The following is a 22,686-nucleotide window of genomic DNA, read 5'->3' on the forward strand; positions in this document are numbered from 1 at the left end:
CATGAACCTGGGGGGCGGAGCTTGCAGTGAGCCAAGATCGTGCCACTGCACCTCCAGCCTGGGCAGCAGAGTGAGACTCCGCCTCAAAAAAAAAAAAAAAAGTAGAAACTGCACTGGGCATGGTGGTTCACGCCTGTAATCCCAGCACTTTGGGAGGTCAAGGTGGGTGGATCACGAGGTCAGGAGTTCAAGACCAGCCTGACCATCATGGTGAAACCACATCTCTACTCAAGATACAAAAATTAGTTAGGCATGGTAGCACACACCTGTAATCTCAGCTACTGGGGAGGCTGAGTCAGGAGAATCGCTTGAACCCAGCAGAGGCGGAGGTTGCAGTGAACTGAGATCATGCCAACGCACTCCAGCCTGGGTGACAGAGCAAGATTCCGTCTCAAAAAAAAAAAAAAGAAAAAGAAACCTTCATACTGTATATGACTACCAATCAGGCTTTAGTCAATACAATGCTCATGCCATTGAAATCATAAGGTATGTCTTTCTTTTTTCATATCATTGCAGACAAGCCTTACCATTTGTTTTCTTCTAAAAGAAATAAAGTTAAACTAAGTATTTGCTGTCACTGTCAGGACCTTTAACTAAAATTTTATATTTTTCAAATGATTTTTTGGGGGGTGGGGGACGGGGAAAGAGTCTCGCTCTGTCACCAAGGCTGGAGTGCAGTAACCCAATCATGGCTCACCACAGTAGCAATCTCCTGAGCTCAAGTGATCCTCCCACCTCGGCCTCCCAAGTAGCTACGATTTCAGTTATGCACTATCCTGCCTGGCTAATTTTTGTATTTTATGTAAAGATGAGGTTTCTCCAGGTTGCTCAGGCTAGTCTCAATTCCTGGGCTCAAGTGATTCTTGGCCTCTCAAAGTGCTGGGATTCCAGGTGTGAGCCACCACACCTGGTCTTATGCTCATGTTTATTACCTCTTAATTCTCACAGCTTTGTAAGAGTTAGTTCCCTAAAACAAATCCTCCATTTTATAAAGGAGATAATTGAGACTGAGACAGCATCAATGACTCTGTAAAGTCATCCAGGTGTGTCTGACTTCCAAATGGCTCTGTCCTCCTGTGCTGGCTACCATCTATGCTGCTGAGGAAATTGATTTCACCGTGGTTTTGTTACTGTCTCCTCATGGCTCAGCCTGACTTTTGTTGGAGTCATGCTTTGGTTTGGGTTTGTCTTTTGCTCTGTGGTTTTGGCACAGTCCCTAAATATGCCCTGTTTATTCTATCCATATGGTAGTTTTCATTTCATGCCACACAGTTTGCAGTCTTAGAGGATGGCTCACGTTTGAATTTCATGTTACTCTTACAGGTCAGTCTGATATACACCACCCAGTTCTCCAGGTGGGAGAACAAAGAGCCTTGGGGGAAAGAGGGATTCTCAGGGCTGGCCTTGTGGCCTTCCTACATGATGAAGATGTGAAGGCTGGATTTGATAATGAAGAGTCTTCTTTGTGTTCTCTCATTATTTATGCCACATCTGCCTCTCAGTATTTGTGTCAATGAGTCACTGTAATTACAGCCGTTGGATAATTTCCTCCATTTTACAACACAAACCCGACTGTGTGAGTGCTCCATCAGAGAAAAACATTTATTTCCTTGCAGCACCATCAGGCAGCAAGGTCTAGCTTTCTTGAGACGTGGTTATTAGCCAAGTCAGATGAAATGGCTTCTGTTCTTACTCATGCTAACTGAAAGTGAGACTTGAGGAGCTCAGCTGATTATAGAGACACAAAGGATCAGAATTCTTTTTTTCTATATAGAAGCCCGAATTTTGACTGAGGATCTTGCTTAAAAAATGATTTATGGAAAAATAAACTATGGTGACCCTGAAATGGAGGGGTGGGGGTGAACTGGAGAGAATCACACTTCACTGTTTCTGTTCACTAGTACCCCCACCCCAAAACGAATAAGTAGCTCGTACCATCTAGCAAGATGTTATAAGGCAAAAATATCTGGTTTAATTAAATACAAAAATAATTCTTGAAAGTTGTATGTATGATAGAACCTAGGTGTTTTCAGTTCCTCCATCCTGTTGCTTGTTCATAGCCTAGTTCCCAAGATGAATTAAAAAATACTGGGTCTGGAGCAGAAACTCTACTATGCCATAAGACAGAACTAATCTTGTAATTCTACCACATTGCAGGAGGAGAAAAAAGACCTTGTATATTATGACTCTCTTTTTTGATTAATACTATGGGTGTTCATGACTGAAGTGCCATTCATCATTCTATTTGTGAGTCACTAGGTGAATCGTGAGACACTGTAAACCAGCCCTTATTTAACTGTGTTTTATGTTTTCTCCAGGAAAATACAAATTTCCGTTTCTACCCCTAGCACTGTACTACACCAAAGACTAGAAAAAGCAAATGAGGCCACAAAGAAATGGAAAAAGAAAAATAATGTTAAGTTATTTTTGAAGATATCCAGAGAGAATGTTTTCCTGTTGCTAACATGGAGGCAATGCTTGTCTTACACATCTAAGTTGAAGAGGCTCACTGTCCATGTGATTTGAGGTCACATAAGAACTGACCGTAATGTCTAACCTTCACTTTCACTCTTTCTTAGTCCCACAAGGTTTTGCCTCTAGAATGTCATGGTTAAAATTCAACCTAGGAGGATTCACAGACTAATTTCTCCACTTCCATTAGTATGGATAATTTCTGTAATTTTCCAACTTTTTTTTTTTTCAAAACAGATCACTTTCTCAAAAGAAAGTATAAGGCAGAGCCCTAACATGGGTTGAGTATCCCTAATACAAAAATGTGAAATTTAAAATGCTCCACAATCTGAAACCTTTTGAGCACTGACATCATGCTCAAAAAGAATTGCATATTGGAGCATTTTAGATTTGAGGTTTTGGATTAGGGTTGCTTAACCAGTAAGTATAATGCAAATATTCCAAAATTTAAAAAAAATTGAAACACTACTAATCCCAACATTTTGAATAAGGTACACTTAATCTGTATTGCAAAATAAAGAGGGACGGAGATGTTCTCTGTTTGAAAAGACGAGATTGGAGAATTCCCAGTTACCCTGAAAAAATCCTTCCCAGATGTGACTGTGAGACCCATCCATGAGACATTACTGCTCTATGAAACATACTTTTAAAAGCCCTGAAATACCGTTTGGCTTGGGAAAAGACAACTGAACACTGTGAGAATCCAAACTAAGTGATCATCTTGTGGGTGGGGGGCTAAAAGGCAGGTAGGCAGCAAGGAAGGATGAGCAGTGGAAGGTGATGCCAGTGCGGACAGTTCTCAGTGGGAGCCACAGTAAGGCCACTGGAGTTGGCATTCAACTATCAATGCAGGTATTAACAGTGGGTTTTCACTAGTGTCATGGGAATCCTGAAGCATTTCCAACTCCTAATCTCATGCCTAAGTTTTGGATGCCAACGATCTCTAACCCACATGTGATCATCTTCCCAGGGTTGTATGTGGTTTTTATCTGATGTGCTATGCTTGGAGAAATTGAGAAAGCAACACAGAGCAGCTGCACCCCAGGGAGGCATATTATAAAGTAGTTTAAATGGGAGTTTATCCTAGCCTCAGGCCATGCCTCACTAACGGAGAAGCAGGAAAAAATCAACAGAGGTATGGTATTTTTAGGGTGTACCCAGCCAACTTTATGTCTGAGATAAAAATAAAATCTCAGAGAACTCTAATAACCCTCAGCAACTCTCAGCAGAGCATTAAGCTCTAAAGACCAAAATTCTTAATTGATAAGTAAAGAATATCAGTAAATATTAAAATTACTAGGTGTGTTAAATAAAAACTGTGAACAAACAAGTTAGATTTTTTTTCTTTGAAAGTGGCTTGGCTTTTACTGTTGGGAGCTCATAAAAGCTTCCTTGTGATCACCCCCTTTTAGGTAAGAATTATTCTTCATGGTTAAAAAACAAAAAAATGTGTTTTAACTGGGGTGATGTAGGCTAAAATTGCTCCAAGTAATTTTGTATAGTGGAATTTCAGAGTAAAAAATTAACTACAAACCACTGACCGGGTCCATTGTCTTTCTCAATGCTACAATTTTGCTGCTGGAAAAGGGGGTTTGCTATTCAAGGATGCAAAAGTGTGATTCAAGAATCAAGCCTTTTTATCTCTCATGGGATATTGTCCTTTATCAGAGCATTCTTGGTGGATAAACATGTAAATTATTATGCAAAGCAGGATGGAGTAATTCAAATTGACAGTTGCCCTATTTAAAAAAAATAAAAATGTGGAAGCCTTGAACATGTGTCCGCTGACAACAAAGGAGGTTCTTGTTAAAATCAACATTGTTTGGTGTCATTTTCACATATATTTCAAGCAGATCAATTTGCTTTCTTTACTTTCTATTATAAAATTGCTTTTTTTCTACCAGTGTATTTAACAGAGACAATTTCAACAGGAAATATTAAATTGTAGTTATATGTATATATATAACTATATATAAAAATATGTATACATTTACATACTATATAAATTGTAGGTATCTATAACTACAATTTAATATAAATAAATTTAATAAATGATTTAATAAAAATAAATTTAATAAATAATAAATTATATATACAACTATATTTATATCACAGAGAATAGATTCTTTCCTATTTCCTTTACCATTCTCTTAACAACTATAAAGCTGCTATATTGCACCTTCAATGAAGATCATTCATCTATAGCTAGCAATTACTTCCAAAGAATTAATTGATGGCCACATTTAAAAGAGAACACCATTACAATTTTTTATTGAGCTACCACCAATTCTACCAGTTTACCTGCACCTACACCCATCGAGTCTGCCTTTCTTTCCTACTGGGACAGCAGATGGAGTTGGCCTTGTTCTTATCTACGACAAATCCTCCACTTGTGCCCCGGTTCCTTTGCCCTCATAACTGCTCTGTGGCTTTTATCCAGCAGAATTTCCTTTCTCTTTGGTATCGTTACTTTCTCCCTATTTACCTTTTTATCATTCCCACCACCATGAGTGCAATATCACTGATCTTAAAATAAACAGTAAATGGTGGTGACTCCAAATCCTTTTATTGCCACATTTCTCTACTTCCCTCCACAGCAAGACTCCTTGAGAAAGGTTCTGTATGTATTTGCTGTTTTCACTTCTTTACCTCCTATTTTCTCCTTAACCAATTCAAATCAAGCTTACATTCTCATTTCATCCACTGGTATGGCTCAATGTGTTAAGATTTCCAATGACATACATCTTTGCAAAGATAGTGGTTAATTTTTTTTTTTTTTTGTCTTCCTTTCACCTGATTTCCTAGTGGCTCTTGATTCTTTTCTTCTTAGATAAGTTCTTCTCTACGCTTAGAGGAAGCTTTGGCTTCCTTCAATTTAGGGTCTTTTCCAACTGTGGAAACATTGATGTCCTTTAGGTATCTCTCCAGCCATCTCCCCTGTGACTACATTCACTCTCTAAGTGATTTATCTAGTCTCACAACTTTGAAAATGAACTCCATCATGGTAACTTTTAAATGTTATTTTCTAAATCTAGCTTCCTTGCTGTACTCTGTACTCATTTAACTGCCTTTTTCACGTCTCTAGTTGGAGGTCTAGTAGTCACTACAAACTTAACATGGCCAAAAAATAACTACTGATCCCCTTGCCAAACACACACACATATACAAGTACCAGAATCTTCTTCTTACCAAGTTTTCAACATTTATATAAACAGCAGTGTTATCCGTCTAGCTCTTAGGGTCAAAATTCCAATTTTATTTATCACTGTCCAACTCACGTCCAATGCATCAGTAAAAGTTGTTCTGCCTGCAGCACTGGTTTTGAATTTGAACTCTACACTACAAGAGTCAAATATATCGTCTCTAGACTGGCCTTCTGTAATTGTCTCCCCCACCACAATTTTTTCACCTCATTATAGTCAGGGTATTTAATTTTTTTTTTTTTTGGCTTGTGATCTACCCACATTGTACATGATCTGGCACTTGTTACCTCTTAAAGCCATCTCCCTCTACCCTTCCTCAGGTTTGTTACTCTCAGACACACTAGTTGGAATATTGACTTCCCAGCACATGACTACTCCTTCTCCATATTCAAAACGCAGCTTAAATGGTACCTTCTCAAGAGAAGCTTTCCCAGGCCAGTGTGGCTAAGCAAGAACTATAAACCTTCCCTTCAACAGCCATTTTTTTCTTTCTTATGAACTTTGTAGCACTTAATATTACTACAGTGTACTGTTTTGAATGTTTTTGTTTTATTTTTTCATTGTCTATCTCATAAACGAAACAAGATTCTTGGGAGCAGATACTTTGTTTTTTTTTCCTGAAATCTTAACTAGTGCCTAGCACACAGTATGTTCTAGTAAATATTTGGTAATCTATTACTTGACTTAATCATCATTCACACAGGGATTTTACCTCTCCTGTTGTATCTTTTGTACCTGAATAAAGTTCATGAAGCTTCACTGAACCAAAGAAAGGTAATTAGCTTTTTTTTTCTTTTTCAGTGTTACCCAAGACAGAGCTAGACAGAAATGGTTTTAAATTAGAGCAATCTTTAGGAAATGTTCTAACATATTAAGTAAGATTTTTAGATGATATAACTACCTATATAATAAATGAAAGTGAACTAAATATATGAATAAGTAAAATGAAGCAACTCATACTATTAATAGATTTAAGAGATGTTGAATCCAGTAGTTGCCAACTCAATTTAACAGTGTGCACAATTGACTGGTAGTTGACAACATTCTCCTATTGGGCACATCACCTTTGCCCTTTCCACTCCCCCTCTCTTCAAAGCATATGCTTTGTGCAAAATGTTTTTTATTTGTATTCTGTCACTTATGGGTAGTTAATTGAATGGGTACTGATGGTGTCAGGCAATATAGCCTATAGCTATAAGATCCACTATTATTGCTCAAGATAAATTCCAAAAACACATTTGATACTTGGAGAGGATTCCTAGGAAAATACCCACAACCTATCAAGGATGACTGTAGAAAAATAGTGGCAGTAAACAGAAAGAGTCATGCTTTGCTTAAACTTGTTCAGTCCCTTATGAAACATAAACATACAATTATCTGTGGTTGTTTTATAGGGATGGAGAATATATATTTTCTTTCTTTTTTTCTTTTAAAAACTAGACAGCTTCTCCTATGGAACTGTTGAGCTGAAGACAAACCTTTCAAGGTGTTTACTGTTTCCAGGAGAATCAAAGAATTTTATAAGGTGAAGGATGGATTTCCAATGTTTCTTGAACCAGTTTTCAGAGATAAAATTGGAGCCATTTATCCCCATTATGTAGAGACACTTCTTTTGTAGGTTTTTCTTTCAGTGTTTATCTTTTTCTTCTGTCAATACTGCTGACTAATCCTGCAATTTTCTAAGAATCCATTTTTAATTGCAAGCAAGAGACAGAAAACAGAAACACAGGAAATGTGGGTGAGGACTCCATCTTATAAAGATTTTGCAGAATAAACTCATATGGTTCTCTTATGTGAGTGCCACAGCAAAGCCCACACGGTTTGCAGAGCCAAGCTAGGATCTGTTATGCCTGATGATTTGAACAAATCCTCACAATCCTGAAATGGTGGTTATTTTATATTTCTTCTCTTTTTTACAGATAAACTAAGGCAAATCAGGTGTGGGAACAAGCAACTAAGCTGCCAGAGCTAATTCCCCGGCACATTTACACCACCCACTTTTAAAATAAAAATGCCAACCTGTTAATCAGTTTACTGTTAAGCCCTTCGTTTTAGTAACAAAATAAATGCCAAGCCCATGTTAAGTGGACCAGAGGTCTCCTAATGCTATGCAGGACATAGAGCAAGTGGGCAACAGTCTGCTCTGAGGCGGAATTCAATTTGGAGGATGAGAGGGGGATGGAGAAGAGTACACATTTAAATAAGAAGAATGGACATTAGAAAGCATTTTAGAATTTTGAAAGTATTTTTATATGTGTTATCTCATGAAAACATTAAGAACTCTGTAAGATACCACCCAATTAAGAGCTAAACTCTTTAAATGGCAGAGAAGTAGAGAATAAACTAAGGTTGAAAATAAATGGGAAATGAAGTAGTTGGGGCTATGGTGCTGAAACATCTGGGCAGGAGCCTCTGATTATGCATTCAAATCTCAAGGAAGGGTATAGATTTTCCAAGGCTCATTCAGCATAGTATTTAGTTGCCACATGATGCTAACCAGGGCTGCCAATAATGAAAAGCGACTTAGAAAGACAGACGCTAAAGGTGAAGAAATCTTGGGATCAAGGTTAATTGTAATAGTAAAGATCAAAGTGGCATGCAATTTTGTGGAGAAATCTATGTTAGATTTGGTACTAGAAATACTCTGTTTATATTCATGTTGAAATGTGTGTTTTTTCCAAGAAATGCTGCCATCAAATATTTAGCGTGTTTTAAAATCAAGGGCATGTTAGAATTCAGGAAATATGGAATATTCATTTAATTCAAGATAATTTTAATTTAATACAACCTCCTGCTTTTTCTGTTCTGCACACCAAAGCATCCACTAGGCACTGGAATGATATGTACATGTAGTATTTTTAGGCACTGTTTATTGCTCTTGAAAAGTGGTGCCCATATATTCTAGAGCTGAATGTTGGCAGCAGTATGGCTCTTTTGGTAGAGTAGCCCTATCTCCCCTGGTTACCTGACAGGTGTATCTGAACTTAGGGCCAAACTCAAGAGTCAGAATTATACTCAAATTTTATTTCCCTTTCCGTTTCCTTTACTTGTTCTTCACAGGTAACCTGTTTCTATCACAGCAAGTCCCTACTCAGTGTTGTCCATAGCTTCTAGGAAACTGACTGTAAGCAAAACAGCTTAGAACAAAACCAATTCAACCATAGGCGAATTGATATAAACAAGAGTTGAGTTTCTACGGCATATTTCTGATCACAAAAACATCACCACACTTCACAAAGACGCCAAACAGTTCTCAGATTAACCACTGAAATAAATGTGAGCTATACAAACATTTAAGAGCAATTAATAAAAGCAAGAATGATAATTACTGACCTGCCTATTCTAGTTCAGGATCACAGGTAGCCAGAACCTATCTCAACAGTTTAGGGCTCCAAGCTGGAACCAGCCCCGGACAGGGCACCATCCCATTGCAGGGCACACTGACACTCACGCCCACACTCAATCAGTCTGGTTCCATGGAGACACGCCAATTCACTTAACGTGCACATCTGTGGGATATTGGGGGAGACTAACTACCTGGAGAAAGCCCACACAGACATATGGAGAACGTGCAAACTCCACAGGGAGTGGCCACAGCTGGGAATGGATTTATTTTCTCATCAATGTTATAAGGAAATGACGTTGAATGAAATGCCATTATTCCAGGACAGAATAACATGTTTGAAAAGAGCTGATATTTACCATGAAATGTCAAAATCTTTTTTATTTTATCATGAAATTCGAATCTTTGCCTCAAAAGCAGATGCAAAGTATCTGAAATCAAACCACTATACATTTTTATTAAAACTTGTACTAATGGAAAGATAGTCTCAATTCAATGTTTAATTTAAAGAGCAGTCTTCTGTTGAAAACAAAAGTTTGGGTCATTCATTCAAGGGCTTGGAAAATGTTTTCCAGCTAGACTTGAACTGTTTAAATTTAGAGGGAAATGTGTTGAATTTGGATGGGTATGGAAATAATTCCTAAGCAAGAAGTTCGCATTTTTAAGAAAAGAGGAGCATAAATTAATGATAGGTGTATTCTGTCAGTGGTATACAGTAGCTCGCTCTCTCTCTTTTGTCATAGTAAGCTATCAGCGTATTTACTTTTGTCAAAAGACAAAATTATAACAAACTTTGTTTAAGAAGTTAGTTTACTTTTATTTGTGATTTTGAAATTGGGCCATACCTTATTCCATAAAATCGCATGAGTACTCCAATGAACTGAGCAGAGGAAGTTTTATAGTCAGAAAAGGGCTGAAGGACGCAGCAAGGGACAGGGATTGGTCATTTCAAAGTTACTTTTCTTATGGCATTGAAATAAAGGAAGAGGTTGAACTAGAGAGAACTTCCTCGTCATACTGTCTCAGGAAAACTAGGCCCCATCTGATTGGTTACTGTGAATCTCTTGTTTTTGGGAAGTTGGCCTGTTTCAAAGTTTAGTTTGATTACTTGGCACTTAGCACAAGTGACTAGATTCTGGTTTTGTCTGATCTGTTAGGACCCAGATGGCCTCCCATAAATTTTAACACATTTTTTTGTTCCATATCTAGTGGCAATCTAATACTGTATGGCTGAAATAAGACACGTAAGACACTCTGCACACTCTAAGATATGTAATCCATCAATTCATTACATGTTGTTTTACCGTTTAATTTCCACAACAAAAGTAGCAAGTAGTATCCTTATTTTACAATGAGAACACTAAGGCTCAGGAACTAAAGTACGTTGCCTGTGATGCTGTGAGCAGTGAGGAGCGGTGTTACCGGTAGATAGGCATGAGCAGGGCAAAAGAGTGCTCCTCCCACCCACTAGAAATGTTGGGTGACGGTTTGGCAATTATCGCATTGCCTCTCTAAAAATGATAATTTGGCAGCCAGGGAGGGACCAGCTCCTGATGGTCCACACCTGTTAACATTAAAAGTGTTAACTGAATGCCGGCCCCAGGGAGAAGCAGCTTCTTGGGCGTGCATGTTAAGAGATAAAATGGCGAAGTACGATGTTCCAGGAGCACACACCACCAAAAGAATGAAAAAAAGCCACAGATGAGCATGCATATGATTCCCTAAACACACAGCGTGTGCTCACTTCCAAAGGGTCAGGAAAGCACTGCGAATGCAGGAAGCCCACCCTAAGGGAAGAAACATGGGAAAAAAGGTCAAGTTTAAAGACCCCCCTCCCTTTTTTTTTGCTGTCTTCTTCTCTCTCTTGGACCTTCAGGTACCTGTTCCCAATGAATTTTCCTTTCTTTCCTGTTCTAAAGCCTTTCTAAATAAACTTCCACTCCTCCTCAGAAACTTGCCTCGGTCTCTTTTTCTGCATTATGCCTCGCAGTCAAATTCTCTCTTCTGAGGAAACAAGGACTGAAGTTGCTACGGACTTCAAAGGATACGCAGCCGGTAAGTCAGGGTGACTCAGATCTCTTCCACCAGTAACAGCAGACCTGAGATTTATGTACAGTCGGATCTCTCTGGCCCAGATTGATTCATACACCTTAGAGAAAAGATTGGAAAGTCTATGGAATCAATTTTGAGAAATGCTGTATTGGGACACACACGCTGGTTGTATCATAATTAAATGCTTGTGTTTGCATTTATCTCCCTAAGCTCAGAGGTCCTTGAGGGACAGACATCTGGCTTCTTCATCTTTGTATCTGTAGTTCAGTACAGCATTGTTAAATTAACACATGAAAGTGGCCTGAGGAGTCTGAGAGAGCTCCACTGGATTTACTTGGAAGAAGAGTCATTACTTTTTTCCAAGCAGATTAAAAACAGCTGAGACATAATAAAATACAAAAATGATAGACAATACAGTGTTCTAGAGCTGAAAGATGTGGTCTTCCTAGAGACACTATCACTCCTCAAATTCTTCCTTGACCTTTTGAGCCTTGGGTAGATCTTCCTTGGAGGAAGTGAACAGGGAGATAAACACCATTGCATACGCATACACCCCCTACTCTCCACTCACTCAAGGGCAGTGCTAGACATATGAATACTACTCAGCAATGTTACTTAAATAGATGGACGAATGAATGAACAGATGGTAGTCCAACCTGTAAGTTGTTAACCACACCACATGGGAGGGGTATCCATCATCTGACAGCAGAACCTACTGGCCACTTCTCACAGCACATCAACAAACTATCGCAATCTAGGGTGTTCACTTGAGTGATCTCTGGCTTATTTTGGAGTCCTCAAGGGTGGACCTACTGACAGGTTGGTAAGGCAGGTTTAGCAGATGGCTTTGGTCTGGACTGTGGGGTAAACGCGGTGGCCTAACATGTCCATACAATTTGCATAATGCCACTGCCAGTGCCAAATCATTGGAAGTTATATGGTGAAGAAGACTAGACCCCCAAGAATTTGTGCTTTCTTTCTTGTTTTCAGGTTCGGAATCCTCAGAGATGTGATACTCTGGGAGGCAGCTCAAGCCTTTTCTTAGGCAGTTGCCTCCAGCATTAGAATTACTAAAAGAGAATTTTACAACAACAAAAAGTAAATTCTACCGTGTGAAAAATTCTATTGTTTGCCTCCAGTGACATTATAGAAATGAAATCTACTTTCCTCCCTTATTAGAGTTCTGCATACACAGGTAGACAAATGTGACAGATATTGTAATTTAAATACAATTGTTCACTTATAAGACCCCTGGAAACCTGTCTCTTACAACTTGCCTTTGGGTGGAGTCCTTAAGACAGTTCTCTAAAAGAACAAAGCTCAACAAGGTTTGAAAACAGAAAATTACAGTGATCTCATCAAACCAACTTCCTCTAAAGTTCTCTCCTGCCCTTCCTTGCCTGTTATCCCAGGCTTAGAATTCTGCATCAAAAAGTCTGAAGTCTGGGCTTATTTGTGGAGAAGAAATGGTGAGGCCTCAGGCTCTGTATTGCTAAAAATAAAGAGAGTATGCACATTTTGTCCATTTTTCATTCTTAAATCCCTGTGTTGTATTCAGGAGAACAGATATTTCTTCTTATAAAAGAAACTGTATTCTTTATTATGGGTTTTGCAGATTCCCTGGGTCGATCTCACTGAAAGGTCTGGCAACAAAAGTCATTGAATAAATATTATTCTTTTGTCTTTATGAGACACCTTGAATTTGATTTGCTTAATACCTTGCCTAAACACAAAACATGGTTATTTTCCCAAACCTCTCCTGGCCTGTGGATAGTTGAAGAGGTTATGGCCGAAATGTGGGGACACAAATTTCTAAACCAACGCCTGAAGATCTGAGCTTAGCTGTAGCCTACGTGTTGTGCTTGGTTGAGGCAGGGGCTTGTTGCGGGGCCTCGAGTTATTCCTCTTTCAACTTAAGAGAAAAGCCCTTTGGCCATTTCTGAAAACTTTCTCACCAAAAACGTTTATAGCTTCTCTTAAAGCTATTTATTTACGTACAATAATCTGTCTTTTCTTGTGGGATAATTTCAGATGCTCTTTTTATTTATCCCAACAGGGTTAAATGTATTAGGAATCTTTTGTCCTCAACTCACCGTGATTTGTGTTCAAGGAATATTACGGGGAACATGGGGCCAAATGAAAGATAAAATTGATTCTTGCTTCCCTGTAGGATGGGCTCAGTTTTTCCACTGGAGAATCTTTCAGCAGGTCATACACATCCCTCCCCAGCCCCTACCCATCTCTAGAGACTAGCAAGGCACAGCAGCTATTTCACACATTTTTATCTTTGAAAGCTTGAAATCAGAGCCTGGGGTGTAATGCAAATAAAGACCTAAGCACATATTAAGGAAAGCAATTTGACACTTTAAGAATTTCATCTCCTCCAAGCCAGCTCACTGACAGATTACATACAGAGAGGAACAGGTTAATACTTACATAACTGATTGAAAATTGGTGCTAATTAGCTTGGGGTTTAAATGAGCAAGCTCCGTCAGGCAGCTGGGCTAGTTGACAGTTCCTTATATGAAAGTACTATGTGGAAATATAATTTATCTCTATGTAATGATGTTTATTCTCTGAAAATTAGGTTACAATTGAAGAAATCATTTCCCTCATCCTTAATTAAAACAAATAGCTCACATTTAGCTCAACTTTAGCATTCATGGGCCTTGGGGATAAATTTTCCCCATTTTACAAGTAAGCCACTGCCTACATTTTCCTGGGCCAAATGGCCTGGAGGATCAGAGTATTTTAGAAAAGGTTAAAAGAAATTGTACCACATCCAGGAAGGCTAATTTTCATGCATCAAGGTTCTTTGAGCTGAATTTGTGTAATGAGTGCACTGGAAATTGAAAGACGAGATTAAAGTGCTGTTTGTCGTGTACAGAGATTTCAGAAATGCTTATCAGCCCTTCGCAGCTGAACACAGCCCAGATTAAAAACCGATCTGACAGAAAGGGAGGCTGAGTGCAAATGTGGGGCTTTACATCCACACTAATTACAAAGTGCATATTAAACATGAGGCCGACGATGAGAGCAGCTGCAAAGGTCTTTATCTATATTAAGAGACTGTCCACCTACATAATAAGAATAATTACCAATGAGAGAATTCTTAAAAAGAAATTGCATTTAATGACACATCATACAATTTCTCCTAATTTCAGAAGTCTGTTCCACCATCCCCCAATAAGGTGTGACTTTGTCTTCTCTGTGGAGCCAGGTGACTTGTCAGATTTTGAAGAAAAGATCTATTCACATATATTTTATTAATGGAAGTCCCTTTGCTTTTAAAAGTGCAAGTGTGTAAACCTTATGGAGTTCCCAATGCTTGTCTCTAATGAACTGACAGGAAGTAACTGTAACTTCTTCAAAGGCCACTTTAATTGGAAGGTTGTCGATACACCAAAGGTATCTAGATAATCTCTAAGATACCTTTAAATCAAAAAAGTCTAGCCTATTAGTAGATAGTGGATAGTCTGGATCCTCAAATAGAGATTTTGTTTTTCATATGAGTTTGATATTGGATTTTTATAATGAAGAATAGAAAAAATTAATAAAAAGCAATCAAGATTTTTTTTAGACGAATGGAAACTTTAGAATAATCAAATCACACTCATCAAACAAAAAACAGCAAGTAAACAAATAACACATTCAAATTTATCCCACTTATATTTTTACTGTATTTGTATTATTTAAGAGTTCCCAAATATTTCAGCATTGTAAGTTGATGCAGGGGTGGAAATAAACATTTTCTTCAGCACCTACTATGTAGCAGGAATTGTGTGCTGAAGTATTGGCCTCTCATGATCCTTGAGAAGTAAATGTAATGCTGCCAATGAAGGCATCCGGCCTACACTGAGCATTCCACAAGCAGTAGTTTATTTTTTCTTTTCCATTCATCTTTTCTTTCTCTCTACCATCTCTTTCTTCCTTCCTTTTTTTCTTCATGTTTTTCAGTTGGTGTAAACCTGAATCATAAAACTTCTTTTTAGCCTAAGTCTCACTTTTCATTATTTTATTTTCAAAACAAAATCGGTAAACACTGTTGGTTTACTTCTTATAGCTGTTCCTAATAAATGACTAGAATCTAATAAATGATAACTGTAAGATATTAAAAAGAGCACCTACGAAATTCAGCTTTTTGGGAAAAAGCAAAGTGAGAAATCAAGGGCCATACAAATGGCAGAAATGTGGTATTGCAAGAAACGTTATTTTATCTGTATTACTATTAACATACTCCAATCAAATTTTTCAGGATTTCAGACAGAAATTCCAAACATCTAACAGACATTTAATCTGTGTTACAAGGCTCTAAAAATATTATGAAATATACATACAAAACAGTACATAAAAAATTTTTATCATTTACCGATAGTTCTGAGACAAACACCCAAACCCATCCAGGATAAGAAATGGAATGTGGTGACACCTAAAAGGCCCCGTGTCTCCTGTGTGTGTATTTCCATAGGCTCTTTTCTCCGTCAAGAACGACGTTCTCATGACTTTTATAACCATTTCTTTGTTTTTAAGAGGCTCTTCTATATAGCTAAATATACCTTTCATCTTGTAATATACATCAATTTATTGCCTATGTTTCCTCTGCAGTTAGTGTGAAAATAAGTCAGTTTTTAGACTTATTTTCTCCAAACTTCTTAACTTCAGTTACTGTCTTAGTCAGTGTCGGCTACTATAACAAAAATTTATACTGGATGGTATAAACAACAAAGATTGACACAGTCTGGGGAAGCTGGTAAGTCCAAGGCCAAGGTATCGACAGACCTGGCATCCGGAAAAGGTCCTTTTTTTGGTTTGCAGATGGCCAACTTCTCGCGGTATTCTCAGATGTTAGAAAGCAGAGAGGGATTTCCATGTCATCTCCTCTTTATAAGGGCATTAATCACAGCACGAGGGTCCCTCCCTCATGGCCTAATCTAACCCTAATATTAGGAGTTAGGATTTCACCACACGAATTCGGAGAGAGGAGGCGTAAATATTCAGTGCATAACTGTCCCTTTAGTTTTTTCTCTTAGTCAGTCTGGGAATCTCAGCCGTTCAAAATCACCGACATAGACTGTGACTATTAAATAGTCCTTTTTTTCTTTCCATTTGTTTTATTATCTCCTCCCCTAAATGCCAAGAATCTTAGGGACATTGATGGTAGTAGGCATCAGCATTTCCAGACTCAACCTTGCTATGTTCATGAATGGCTTTAATGATAGATTAAAATAGTTTAAGTAAGAACCCAGAAAATGGGCAAGTAACAACATTAAAGGATATTTCCCACCTACTGATGTCTGAGATTCCTATCTCCCATTTTCTTTCTGTGCTGTAATAACTGGTAATCACCAGAGGTACAAGAAGAGACAAAATAACAAGGTGGGTGTTTTATGAGAAAACTTATCACAGGAGCGTTGCTGGGAATCCCTGAAATTTCCAGTCTTTAGAAGAATCTTTACTTCAAAGAAGCTTTATATCATCAAAGTAGAAGTGATAGAGACAGGAGGCAGCCAAGGGTCCCCCTCCCTCGCCAAACCCCCTTCTTCAACACTAAAACAGCTTGAAGGCTGAAAAACTGGACTACCTGTTCCAGATGAAGCCCGCCCTTTCCCAACTGATTCTTGCTGAATAATGCCCACCTGCACACTGGGAGGACAGGGTGGGGTGTCGGGAAGTTCGAGCCATTTGCAGAGGGGAGGAGCCTGGTCTCTCCTGTTCTTGGGTGGTGATCTGAGATTCAACCTGTGAGATGGGGGCCTGCTAACACAGGAATCCCTCTTGCTTTGCTGAGTTTTTTTTTTTTATTTTTGCCAATAAATTTCACTCCCATCCTTCAAAGTGTGTGTGAGCCTAATCTTTCCTGGTTGTGTGACAAGAACCTAGTTTTTTCTACAACAGAAGTGTTTGCAGAAGAATTCGCAGTATAACTCAGCATTATTTATAAAAGAGCCACTGTACTTTCTTCCCAAAAGCTAAAGTTTTTCTAATGGTAATAAAGGCAATGATAAGCAACAGTGTTCTTTTTCCTGAAGTTAAGAAGAGATCGCTGATTTGAGCCAGTGGAGATGGCCCTGTGACCCGCCACCTCCCCCACCTGCTCCCACTGCCGGGGTCTGTGCCCTCTGGGAAGTGGATACTAGAGCACCATTTCCTGCAGCCTGGAGGGAAGGCAGAATGGTTGAGAAGAGGCCAAACAGGCACCTGGAGAAGATGTGGTGACCGCAGGAGGCCAAAGAGGATTTTTCCAAGCACCTGCCACAGGAGGTCAATCAAGGTCCCCTGCCCTGGTGGAAGTGAATGTTCTCCCACACCCACGTCCTCTAATGCTCTCTCAGTCATCCCCTAGGTACCAGGTTGGATCCCCTCCCCAAATCTAACCCAACAGCTCTAGTGATTAGAGCTGCTGACTCCACCTTCCATGCCTGCCCCATGGCAGGTTCCTACAGAGGCCAGACATAATCACTGGGATTCAGGCACACTGAAGCCAGGCCCTGATCCTGCCTGCTTTCCCTTCCTGCCAATTTATTATTTAATACAAATATTATTCAATCGTAAAGAAGAATGCTAGGAAGTCTTTTTCAGGAAGTGACCAGATTCAGGTCACTCAGGTCAAGCCTAGGCCTGAATGACCTGAGGTCTAGTCACTACTACATGACTTTATGACCTTGGGTAAGTTTTCTCATCTATAAAATGGACAGTTTTGGTGAGATAATCTCTAAGATACCTCTAAATCAAAAAATTCTAGCCTATTAGTAGATAGTGGATATTCTGGATCCTAAAATAGAGATTTTGTTTTTCATATGAGTTTGGTATTGGATTTTTATAGTGAAGGATAGAAAAAATTAACAAAAAGCAATCAAGATTATTTTTTAGAAGAATGGAAACTTTAGGAATAATCAAATCACACCTGATCAAACAAAAAACAGCAAGCAAATAACACTTTCAAATTTATCCCCACTTATATTTTTATTGTATATGGATTATTTAGGAGTTCCCAAATATTTCAGCATTGTAATTTGATGCAGGGGTGGAAATAAACGTTTTCTTCAGCATCTAATATGTAGCAGGAGTTGTGTGCTAACAGTATTTGGCTTCATAGTAAGACTGTAAAGGTAATGGCATTCCCTTTTAGAGATGTGGAAGCTGAAGCTCAGCTACTTAAAATAAATTATCTAGTGATCTATGGCAGAAGTTCTCAAAGCGCCCCATTCCCCACCCTAATATCGTTGGCATCATCTAGACATTTGATAGAATTGCAAATTCTCAGGCTCCACCCAGACCTACTAATCACAGACACTGGAGGTGGGGCCAGAGATGACTTTTTAACCAGACCTCCAGCTAACCTCGGAAACCACAGACAAGGGAGTTAAGAAACTAGGAATCAATCTGATAGCCTAACTTGAACTCTCCACTACCCACAGTTATTACAGAATTCCAATTTGCCCAACTCATTTCTGATTGCTTTTCTTTATATTGCTTTCAAAGGTGCTTTGCAGGTGGGGAATATTGCAATCCTTTTTTTTTTTTTTTTTTTCAGATTCATTGGAGGTAGATGAGAGACTTGAAACAGAATCATTTCAAGTTTGGGAGTCAAAAGGAAAAATGAAAATTTTCAAGCAGACACCCGACAATAATGTATATAATACAAACATGTTATGTCTGCAGGTGAGGAATGAACTGGACGATCTATGAGGTCTCCCTCATCCTAGGAATTTACGGATTTGATTTTACCAGTGGCTTATCATTCCTTTATATCTACAAATTTGTATCAGCATGTTTCTTCCAAGATGTAGATTTGGGAATATCATGCATTTTTTTACACACAAATCTTCATAGAGCTTTATTTGTAATAGCCAAAACCTGAGAACAATCCAAATGCCCTTCAATGGGCATACGGTTAAACAAATTGGTACATCCATACCATGGAATACTACTCAGCAACAAAAAAGAATGAACTAGTGACACACACAACAACTTGGATAGACCTCAAGGGAATTACGCTGAGTGAAAAAGCCAACCTGGAAAAGTTACATATTAAATAACACATTTATACACCACTCTTGAAACAGTAAAAATTACAAAGATGGAGAGCAGATTAGTGGTTGCCAGGGATTACAGACTGGGGACAGGGGTAGGGAGGGAGCTACATGGCTGTTGGTAGCATGATGTAGTCTTGTGAACAAACTATCTGTATCTTGACTGTGGTAGTCACATGAATCTACATATGTAATAAAATTACATATAACTAATTACACACACACGTAGATAATTGCATGCTTTCAAAACTGGTGAAATCTTAATAAAGTTGATGGATTATCTCAGTGTCAACTTCTTGATAGTAATGTTATACTACAGGTAAGCAAGATGTTACTATTGAGGTAAACTGAGTAAAGGGTACACAGAATCTCTATGTAGTATATCTTACAGTTATATCTTAACTGTATCTAAATCAATGATTATCCGAAAATGAAAAAAATTAATGGTAAGGAAGTTCAGAAAAAAAGAGTATATATTACATCCACTTGAGGAAGTCAAGAAAGGCTTTGGTGAGCAGGCAACATCTGAACTACACTATAGATCTCGATATAATCCAGTCACTCTATGGTTAATAAGGTTTCTCATTTTTTTAAATTGAAGTGAAAAGTTAGAATAAACTCTCACAGTGACAGACCACCTTGACAAATACGTTTTGGAATGATCCCAATGAAACTTTTTGTGTAGAATCAGAATATTTTTAAAAAACCAGCACAGAGAATATGCTATAATTGTAAAATCTCACATATGCAATCAAAGTGAGAGAAGGTTTTACTTATTTTACTTACTTCCCCACCTCCAATCCCATCACAATGCTTAGCAGTAGGTGATTAACAATATTAATTGGACAAATAAAGTTAGATCCTGGAATTATTTGGCACTTTTCCTTTAGCTTTAAATTTTATGTGTGTTGATGTAAAATTAACCTACATGAGGTTGAAACCATAAGACAGTTTTATAATAGCTTTGCCATAGAATTACATTTGTAAACAAGGAAGCTTTTGTTCTCAATGTTACAGTACTTGCCACTTGCAAAGGTACCGATAAGAATGTACTTTTCCTTTCTATTCTGCTTTCAGAATACAAATTTACACACTTCTTATCCTTTCTCTGTCTTTTCCCTATACAGGAAATTGAGGAGAATACCAATCAAACTCTTCAGTCCTGTGGATAACAGTAGACAAAAATGTGGTGATGAGGTGCTCAGTTACTCCTACACGTTCGTAATAGCGTTTCATCCTCATTGCCCTGAGATGATGTCAAATTCTCATGACTTTACAAGAACTAAAGTTCAGGTGGGTGTAGGCTGTAAGTGTTGACTGTGGTCACATTTTTAGGGATGATGAAATTTGCCATTTTTCTTCCAGAAATGTTTCTCTGAGGCAAAACAGTTTTATCTAGAATTTGGAGCTGTCTGAAATCATTTTTTTATTTACTGAAATATGTTACTTGACTCAGAAATTTCTCTTAGACTGGCACATACTCTAACTCAGCCTTGATATCCAGTTCACTAACTGCTGTCTTTCTATGAAGTTGTCAGTTCTGGAGAATAGGACATTTGGGGTAAGCGTGGCGGGGGGGGCCTCGTTACAAGAGCAATTACTTTACACAAAATGTATAGTTTAGTGATTTTTTTTTAATTTAGAGGGAGTTTGCAAACTTACAAGGCTGCAAACTATCTCAATCTTATATTTCCTGTGTGCAACACAATATATCATATTTTTGTTATTCAATATCTCTTGGGATTTTTTTGTATTATACATACGTGAAATTTATTTAGAGCATTCAATAAGATATTCATTATACAAAATCACAAAAGAACCAGGATGTAATCAGCCAATGTGTTTAAGGATTATAATGCAAACCGCCCCTAAACATTCAGCATTGGCTGATTGGCATAAACAATCACTGGTTTAAATGGATAAACAAACACTGGTTTAAATCCCAGTTAGTTCGAACACTTACAACTGTTAAGTTATTTACCCTTTGAGCACCACTTTTCACTCCCATGAAATGGAGATGTAAATAAAGCCTATGCATGCAAAGCATTTGTGAGAGAATTAAATTAGACAGTCTATGTAATATACTAGCCCAGTGCTTCACACACAGTTAGGATTCAATAGATGGTAGTCATTATTCTTACTAGTTTATATATAGTGTGACATAAGGAAGCACTAGAACACTAAAATATTCAAAGCTAAATATATGACTAAATATATGACTCAAAGGCAGCCCAGTGAACTCCCAGTGCAAATTAAAAATAATCTCAGAATATTAGAATGGTGCTTGAGCTAGCAAGGAAGTCTCTACTGCTCAGCCTAGGGTTGTGTGGTTCCTGTCTACCAAGAACTTACCTGAAACTAAGAGAAACCCTGGGAATGAGGAAGGACTGTTGTTGTTTCTTTATAGTTTTAAGGAAAGGAACACTTCTAAAAAGAACACAGAAACGGAAGGCTTCCAGCTGTGAGGAATTCCCTCCCTGGTTTAAAAGGTCATTGACTGTTTGCAAAAGGAGTTGTTAGATACTGTTTGCACAGTGCAAATCAAAAGGAGTTGGGAGCAAGTTCATAGGTTAATGAGACATTAGGCAGCCTTATGATGTGAAACAGGAAATGCACTTTCCCCTTCCATCCTCAATTTTCCATCAACTTTTACGTAAAGAAGTGACTTAGGCAGACAAGGAGTCTCAAAAGCAGGCAACTGGGCAGAGAAAATCTTATCTTGGATTTTCCAAGGAGCATCCATTGCACTATTAAAATTAATACTATTTCCTGGTGAGGCCAATTTAATGCATCATTGCTTCTAATTGTGTGCTTAACATACACCTCTTTGAACATTTAGACTGGGATGTAAATAAATGTTAGCATTCACACATCTAATTAATTTTCACCAGAAAATTCATTACAATATCACTCCATACAGACTTATCTTCATTAACTGTTATGGAGCCCTTCATAATGCAATGTTTCCTGAAATATTATATATTGGGAGGTGGCAGTACAGCAGGCTGAAAAAGAAATAACAAAAAGCTGTCTTAAATGAAAAATTAGAAACTTCACATAGATTTGTAATTTAAGCTTTACTTGCTTTGATTATAGGAAAAGAGAGCCCATTAGAGTTTGTAGGCAAACTTCTAGAAAACCTGCAGTTTTTGATTCATCTAAGTCTCACAAACATGGTATAATTTTTAGCCTTGCTCTGAATGTTTACTACATCTACAAAATTCCAAGAACTCTGTTGAAATTTTATCTTTAAATTTGTTTTTCTTTTAACTTTGTGTAATGTTTCTTTCAACCACATCTTAGTGGCTATGCCTTAGAAGGCTACGAGCTAAAATAAAACCCTGAAATGGTTTAGCATCCTAAGAATACATGCAATTTTTCAAGTCTAAGCCATGATGTTGAGCATGGCCATCTCCTCTGGGCAGAAGACTCTTTTTGACAAAGGCTCAATTAAAAAGTGGTTGTAAAATGTATACCATGCAATGAAAATGGTGAGACTGAATGTCATGGCTTAGCTGAGAGAAAGGGGGATGTCTTAAATTCAGGCTTCTGAATGTTATAGAAGTTATTCTTTTTTTTTTTT

This window comes from Colobus angolensis, unplaced genomic scaffold (assembly GCF_000951035.1).
Source record: "Colobus angolensis palliatus isolate OR3802 unplaced genomic scaffold, Cang.pa_1.0 Scaffold215, whole genome shotgun sequence".
NCBI lineage: Eukaryota > Metazoa > Chordata > Mammalia > Primates > Cercopithecidae > Colobus > Colobus angolensis.